The 9,211-nt window shown below is 37.7% G+C and overlaps 1 long non-coding RNA gene across 1 annotated transcript; it reads right to left on the minus strand.

The window, feature by feature from the left end:
• Positions 1–948: 948 nt before the first annotated feature.
• Positions 949–8,016, minus strand: LOC142493255 (uncharacterized). The gene is made up of 2 exons (XR_012801056.1): positions 7,310–8,016; positions 949–3,356 (listed from the first exon to the last, which is right to left on the minus strand). It is a non-coding gene; the product is annotated as an uncharacterized LOC142493255 (long non-coding RNA).
• Positions 8,017–9,211: the final 1,195 nt, after the last annotated feature.

Here is a 9,211-nt window from a genome sequence, read left to right on the forward strand (position 1 = left end):
GATGCTCCATGGAAGCAGGTGGCACAATGCAGTACAGTATCTGGACAAGGGCAAGTTCAGATAAAGATCATGGAGTGGTGGGCTATGCAAAGTGTATGACCTTTTATGCATGGTGACCAGGTACAGGTGTTGAAAGTGGGCGTACTCTAATGTGAGTCATTACTGTATAAATACACCATCCATTTTGTGTATTGACTGCACATAGAATACACATCGACTAAACATCGAATATACATTCTTGTGTTTGTATTTCTTTCTACTCGCAGCAATGCCTGTTAAAAAGATTTCAAAGGATCTCAGCATGCGAATTAAGGACATGTACACGAGCGGACACCGAATTGCTGCTATCCAACGCTGGTTAGCTACTTCTGACCTCGTTGTGCCATCAAGCACCGTGTGCTATCATGCATACGGAAAAAACAGAGACCGCAAAAGGGCACCAAGGGTAACTAACGCGTAAGTATATTTATAAAACTTAACAACAAAAAAAATATAGAAAACTGCACTGTACATCTACAGTACAGTTCTGTATCTACTGTAATACTGTTGTTATTTCTGTTGATTTATATTACAACATACAGTAGTTTGTCTATTTATATTTATAGTGCAGCAGTATACATTTTTTGTATATTTCAATTAATCTTACAACGGTATATATAGGATGTATATTTATATTTATTACAACAGTATATTTAATTTGTATATTTATATTTATAGTACAACAGTATATATATTTTGTCTATTTATATTTATAGTACAGCAGTGAAAATAAATAGTGCCCTTTTGTATTCTCCAACGTCTTAGCGTGAAAATACACCGTCTGCCCGACTCGAGATGACTTCAAACCTCCGGAGGATTTAACCCACTCTTATAGCGCTGATGATCTGGGAAAACAAAATGGCGGACGAGCTCGGGAGAAGACAGTAATTGAGTCAGACAACCACCAAGGAAGCTTTGTCAGAAAACTGTTCTCTCATTTATTGAAGGTCTACAGCCGGTTTATATAGCAAACTTGAGCATAGAAAATAGCACAGATATGAGAACATACTTCCCCTTTTACTTCCCAGTCTGTCTATATCAGCAAAATGACAGTTAGACAATTTATGGTCTGAGAAAGGGGCTCAATACCGATTTAGGAGGCCGCTAAGGAAATGGCAGTATATTGTGAAATGCATTGTTGTGTAACTTATGCCCGGTACGGCTGAAGACAAGTTCCTGTTTTCCACAGGGCAAAAATAAGTCTGAATAAGTCTGAACAAACATAGTTCATCTAAAGATAATTAGGTGACAGGTCAAGTCACATTTCTCAGACCTGCCTGCACAGCACAATTGCATATGGCATGTGATTAGTTCCTGAGACTTAAACGTTAGTACAGAATAGTTATAGAAAAATGGTTATCCAGCAATCAAAATGGAGTCCCCCCTTATATGCACATTTACAATCCCCCCTTTTGTCATCACAAAATGACAATTAACCTCTAGGATATGGGGGTCTCGTATTGGATTTGAATGTTATCATAATCCATCAAAGGTATCTGGACTCTAGTGGCAGTAGGTCCAGAGTTATGTATCATATTTGGGAAATTGTGAATGGGGGTATTAACGTTCAGTGATGCATTTGTGTGATCAACTGACTTACCAAAAGGCATAATCATTTTACATAAAGATAAACACATAAATTTGTAACATGAAATAATAACAACTAATACTACAAATATGCAAACGATAAATATCAGTCCCATAACAATTCTCTTTCCCTCATTTTGTCGTGGGTCCATAACCTAACAACTACTATATTGTTTTTGATATTGTTGATATACTTTGTCGTACTGAAATAGTGGTGCAGGTTTTGGGGGTCCGAAGAAAATAAAAATATATATATATATATATGGCCACAGGAGTTCTTGTTTGTAGAGAGATATATATCGGTGTGGCTGGTATGATATCTTTTCTGTTTACCAAGTTGACTATTACTACAAAACCTATTACCAATTTCTAAATTACTATTCACACTGCTCTTCTGTAACTACTAGCACATTATGGCGGCTAAAATTTGTGAAAATTGGTGGGGGCTAATTTCTACCGGGAGCGATTGCACAAATATCCATCTTGCACGCATCTTTCATACTGCATTTATTCAGAATGGCAAAACAGCAAAATGGCTGCTATGGTAAAAAATGGCTGACTTATGATCCTTTCCTTGTGGCTGACACACGCCTCTGGGTGACCTCCCACTTTCCTCATAGCCTCATATCCAATCTTCTTAGTCCCCTCTTATTCTTTAGAGACAGTCTATTTAAAGAACAGTTAACCATTGCATAGTCCTGCTGGACCAGGAGATTGTCCAATTGTGCCTTGTCATTCTTTTTCGGCCATTATATCGGCACAGTTGATTTCTTCTCGGTCTCTTCTTCTGGGGGACTGCTGACATCACCGGAAAGAGGCATAGCGTCGGTGGGGGTGCAACGCACTTCTTGATCAAAGTTTACTGCATATGACACATACATAGAGAGTGATGAGTAGGACAGACACACACACAAAAGCATCCAATAGCTTCGCTTCCAGAGAACTAATCCAACCACCAAGTCCCAACAAATCCCATCCGTCATCTCTACCTTTAAACACTGGACTATTTTCCCCAAATAACATAAACTATTCTAGTTGCAGGGTAATGTTCTATCTTCCCTAGGGCAAACTCTTATTTCTACACCCTTCGTAACCAATTTCTTATAGATGGTTCTACAAATGTCTTATATCATATTGTCTTTTTCTCAAGGGGTTAAATATAACACTCATTTTTCCTGGGGTGCAACCTATTGAATATAGATAGTATATTGGATTATATTATACATAAAATATGGGCTTTGTTTACTAGGATTCCATTGTGTGACAAAAGGTGTGCATATATGCTATACACAAATCAATAAAAATAAAATAACAATTACTAAACAAAATATACCTGTTCCTACCCTATCGTCTTTGTGTGCACACTATTTACAAAAACCTAATAGACTATACATTTATAATTAAAATAACAAAACCTGTAAAGAAAAAAGATTATTAAAAAGTTCAAAGTTCATATGTTGAGGCCTGGAATTTTGGCTGTGTCTCTAGGCTTTTCCACTTTGGATACGGTGTAGATTGAAGCAACTGTGGGTGGTGCTGGGATAAGTTTCATATGCGTAACGTGGATCCAAAAAGAGACCTCTGCCACTTTATTTGCTGTAGTGGTGATGAGTAGTACTTTTAATAGTAGTAGTAGCGCCTTTTCATCTGGGATGAAGAACGTTCTTGCGTAGGAAATGCTTGACCATTAACCCATCTCTCGTAGGTGCACTTTCAACTTTGACATGTGCCTAGAGAGACTCAAAAATATATCAGTTGCATACAATACTTACTAATTGTTTTACTACACAGTCACTGTGGTCTTGACCTTGCTACAATATAAATTCATTCAAATTGGTGCCTCAGCTATTGCCAAACCAAAAGAAAAAAAAAATGGCTAAAATAATTCTGTATAGAACTCCAAACTAATTACTTGTAATATAATTTCTTTGAAAAGTGCCGAGCACACTGCCAACCTTAAAAGGCACTCAGCATTATTCTTAAAAATAATAATAATAATTTCAGATTTCGTTCATCCCGGGCACTAACCCATCTAACTTCTGGGCATAGACAGCTATATGATAAACAGCAATAATACCCCTCCTTTGTTCACATAATTTTATATATGAACAATATTACAGAAAGGATAACAGCATTCAAAACATAACTAACTATTGTTGTTTGATCTGTAGTTAAACTAACTTGAATCCTTTGGGTATAAAATTTGCATTAAAAACACTGAAAACACTACTGAATATAAATATAAGCAACTATTGTCTTCTGACAGAAACATCCTGTAATATAAGAAATTATAGACACAGATTTAAAAACTTTTTTTTTTTTTTCTCGGATTGGAACAAGCTTGAAATAGCTTTCTGGGCATCCTGCCAAAACCTTGGAACAAAATAGATAAGAAAAAAAAACTGTTAATTACATTACAATATAATTTGGGACATCTAAAAATGCAGCTCCTCACACGGCCTGATAAGAGAATAAAATGTGACACACAAAAGAAACAAAAATAATACAACAAAAATTACCAAGACAAGGCAATGCAAAACTGTTTGATCCTGCTCGCAAACTATATTAATAAAACAGTTAAACCTAATTTGTAGCTACAGAGCTTCGGTTAATTTTCGTGTCTCAAATGTATCTCCGCACATTTTTTACAACTGGAGAAAGGGGGCTATCTGGGCTGCTATTCTGATTCTCTCTCTCCCTCTCTCTCTCTTGTCATGGAAATAGAGAAGTTGGAAAAGGATGTCTTTCTGGTTTTAAGAAATCATCGTCTGGCCAGAACGAATAAATCCTCAAAATATACCAGTGACCGGGCTGAATTATAATTTTTTTTTTCCTTTTTTTCTGACATTTGCCCATTTTTTGTCCTTTTCTCTATAACCAGTCAAACTCTCCCTTTCCCATTATTGATTAGTTTGCGTTTTAGTGGGGGTGTTTCTCACCTTTAAAATTTAAACTTAACATGAGCAATTAATTATGTTCTTATTTCAGAAACACTTGCAAGTACCTAGATAATAATTGTATATATACAATAAACCGACATTCATATTATTCAATGCACATAAAACTTTCACATAGTTAGGATTCACTCAGATTATACAAGCACACAGGGATTACTCAATCAACCTTTTTACCATATTTATAAAATTTAATAAAACATTCTGGGGAAAAACTAATTTTCCTACCTTGAATTTACACACAAAACATATTTTCCACTAAGATTTACAATACTTGAGATTCTCAATACCGGCGGGAAAGACCCGTCTGAATTTAGACAAGAATATTCTACTAAAAAAAATTCTCTGGTTCCCTTCTTAGGGGCTGGTTTGCAATTACTGGAAAAATATCTTGTCTCTTTACAATCATAGCACTTCCTGTCCTTTCTTTTCCCTTGCTTTCTTAGCTTCTCTGCTCTTTTTTTTTTTTTTTTTCTTCTTACGTTATGTTAAATATAAATACAGCAGTTTGGAGTTATAACACATTTTTTTTTTTTTTTTTTTAGCGTTGTTTGACAGACCTGCATATGCCTGTGCCACAGTGTCAGTGTCTGATTCTGATTCATCCTGTGACTTTTCCCTGTCCCATGAACGGTCCCTGACAGGGGTTAATTCCTGCCTAGAGTCCGTCTCTTCCCCATCCGTACCGATCTGCCTGGCAGGCATATCAATAGGGAGTGGTCTAGGGAGCCTATTGCTTCGGGTTCCCCATGAAGCCATAAGAACTTCTTTATCGGAGACTGCCTCAGAGCCTGTGACCTAGGAAAGGTTAAGGGATCAGGGTTTTTTTTTTTTTTTTAGAACAGGGACACTGGGGTAAATTGGGGCTACCTATGGAAATGGTAATTGTCCCGATGCCATAGGGGCAGGGGGCAAATATGCATTTTGAGAGTTATATATATATAAAAAAAATTCAGTTGACAGCACTTAAAAGATGCAATTTTGACACAGGCTGCAGCATATTCCTTATCAGTTTTAACAATGCTCAAATCAACCTCTGCCTCAGCACAATCCTGTGTGTCAGCTAACAATGATTCATATTCGCGTATTTTTTTTTAGCAGTGCGAATAAAATCGTTCCTAGTAGTATTTTTAGGTATGAAAACAGATGATTGCGGTGTAACTAGGACAGGTTTGGCATTACTATGTGCGGGAGTTAATGTTACAGCACATGAATCAGTCAATACCTCTTTAAATTCCTCAGCTAGTTCCCTTACAGAAGCACAAAAATCCTTAACTCTATGATTGCTGGCTCCTGCAGATGACTTAGACGTCACAGAACCTGCTGAAGCAGTGGTTTCTTTAAGTTTTCTTAAAGGCAATTGGTTACGGGGTGATGGTATATCGGAATGAGACGAATCTGAAGTATCGTCTTCCCATTCACTCTCCCTGGAGACAGGGGGTGAAACGAGAGATGAAAATTTTGTGGAGCTTACGGCATTGGGAAGCTTTCTGTTTGGGCTTTCTTTACAGGACGACTTATGATGCTCAGATTCAGATAGGTGTGCCACCTCTGATTCTGCATCGTCTCTCAACTCCACATAGGTGGGTAGAGAGGGCTGTGGGCAAATGCCATTACTCTCCTCCCTGCGTACGGATGCAGGAGGTTTGGGGTGATGACTTGCAGCATAGTGTGATAACGCTGCCAACATGTTAGGATCAAAACTTGGAAAATAGTGGCACAGGTGTGATAGGACTATATGGGGGTACTTGTAACATCACACAAGGCGGTGGCGGTGGGGGTAACACATCAGGAGGTAGAAACTCCTGTGGGGGTGCATTAGGGGCTTGGGAATACATTGTAGTGAGATTATCGGGCGGTGGTGGCCAAATTGGCTCATCACATTTTGGGGCTTTGTTTCGTCTTGCCTCATCAATGTGAGGTGCAACTTTTACCCAAATGCGGCCACATAGTGCCATATAATGCATGTCCCACTCGGGATCAGGCTGAAACCATAGCCATTCAGGATCTCCACCCAAACATAATCCTTTTATCATTATCATATGAAATGCGGCAAAACTACCTTCCCATCATTTAGACAATACAATACACACTTGATTAAAATAACCAAAATCAAGCTCGTTTTGCACTGTAAAAAGATATGGGCAACACAGCGTAATATCATGCACTTATATACTTAGCACTTATATACTTAGCACTTATATACTCAGCACTTATATATCCTACGCACTGATATACTTATCTTGTATATGTTTACGCACAGATAGACTCAGCACTTATATACTTATGCACTTATATATACTTAGCACTTTATATGTCTTATATATCTTATTTTATATATATAACGACATGCCCATGCACAATAATACAGAAAAAAGAAAAAAATCCCTTAAAAATCCCGTACAATCCTCCTCCCCCCTTAAAAAAAAAATACACTTTTCCCACAGACACTGTAAGAGTTTTTCAAGCAGATACCCAACTATATCGCTTGTTCCTATCTCTCAACAGGGACTATAACCCTGTGTATATACTTCTGTCAAGGATTCATGTAATCCTGACTTCACTTTGAGTCCTTTACTCAAGTGTCTCTATGGTTTTTCCTTAACCTTGAATCATCCGGTGCAGCGGTAACTCTAAAAAACTTCTAAACCTTAAAACCTTATGGGCTCTTTGGGCAAGGAGACACAGACGGATAATATACAGATAAAATATATATCTTGTATGCTTACCCCGAATGTGGCTTCTTTCCCAACTTCCGACACCATGAAAATAAATAGTGCCCTTTTGTATTCTCCAACGTCTTAGCGTGAAAATACACCGTCTGCCCGACTCGAGATGACTTCAAACCTCCGGAGGATTTAACCCACTCTTATAGCGCTGATGATCTGGGAAAACAAAATGGCGGACGAGCTCGGGAGAAGACAGTAATTGAGTCAGACAACCACCAAGGAAGCTTTGTCAGAAAACTGTTCTCTCATTTATTGAAGGTCTACAGCCGGTTTATATAGCAAACTTGAGCATAGAAAATAGCACAGATATGAGAACATACTTCCCCTTTTACTTCCCAGTCTGTCTATATCAGCAAAATGACAGTTAGACAATTTATGGTCTGAGAAAGGGGCTCAATACCGATTTAGGAGGCCGCTAAGGAAATGGCAGTATATTGTGAAATGCATTGTTGTGTAACTTATGCCCGGTACGGCTGAAGACAAGTTCCTGTTTTCCACAGGGCAAAAATAAGTCTGAATAAGTCTGAACAAACATAGTTCATCTAAAGATAATTAGGTGACAGGTCAAGTCACATTTCTCAGACCTGCCTGCACAGCACAATTGCATATGGCATGTGATTAGTTCCTGAGACTTAAACGTTAGTACAGAATAGTTATAGAAAAATGGTTATCCAGCAATCAAAATGGAGTCCCCCCTTATATGCACATTTACAAGCAGTATACATTTTTTGTATATTTCAATTAATCTTACAATGGTATATATAGGATGTATATTTATATTTATATTACAACAGTATATTTAATTTGTACAGTATATTTATATTTATAGTACAACAGTATACTGTATATATTTTGTCTATTTATATTTATAGTACAGCAGTATACATTTTTTGTATATTTCAATTAATCTTACAACGGTATATATAGGATGTATATTTATATTACAACAGTATATTTAATTTGTACAGTATATTTATATTTATAGTACAACAGTATATATATTTTGTCTATTTATATTTACTGTATATTACAACATTACATTTATATACATTTTATATTGCTGCATATTAAAAAAACAATATAATTTCTTTACATTGTAGGGAGACAACTGTTCTGGTGGACAAAATAAGTGAGGAGAATGATGAGAGGAGTGCATTAAGGGTTAAAAACACTCTGCAGGAAAAGCACAATCTGACTGTATCCGAGAGCAGCATAAAGAAGATGAGACGCAGCATTGGATGGAAATATGGACGTGTGAGGTTAGTACTGGACAGTTCAGGAGGTAAAAGTGTTGTTTCGCAAACTGTACTGCACTGTGCCGCATTTTATTTTTTGTCCTTGTCATTACAGAGTGTACCCCATGATACGGGACGCAAACAAAATCAAAAGAGTGCTCCAGGCCCAGGCATGGATCGACAGCGGGGAGACTTTCCAGGATTGCATTTTCACTGAGGAGTCTACTGAGTCGCTGGAGAGATTTACAAGATTTGCGTTCCACAAAAAAGGCCGCATATCTTTGAAGCTGCGGCCAAAACACCCTGTGAAGCTGCATGTGTGGGGTGCCATCTCTAGGCGTGGACCGAGATGCATTGTCATCTTTGAAGGTAAAATTTATCAAATATAATGTCGCCTAATGCACTGTACTTGACTAGTGTTGCCTTACCGAATGCACTGTACTGTACTATTGTGCAGTTTTTTGAGCACTTTTCTTTTCTTGCTATAGGAATCATGAATAAAGCTTTCTTCCAAGACAACATTGTGCCCGAGATAGTGCAATACATCACACGCGACTTCACCAATGGTCACTGCTTCTACCAGGACAACGATCCCAAGCACACTGCGTCAACGGCGCATATCCTTGAGCGCGGCATCAACTGGGTGAAGACGCCAGCGGAGTAAGTG

This window comes from Ascaphus truei, chromosome 4, assembly GCF_040206685.1.
Source record: "Ascaphus truei isolate aAscTru1 chromosome 4, aAscTru1.hap1, whole genome shotgun sequence".
NCBI classification, from domain to species: Eukaryota; Metazoa; Chordata; class Amphibia; order Anura; family Ascaphidae; genus Ascaphus; species Ascaphus truei.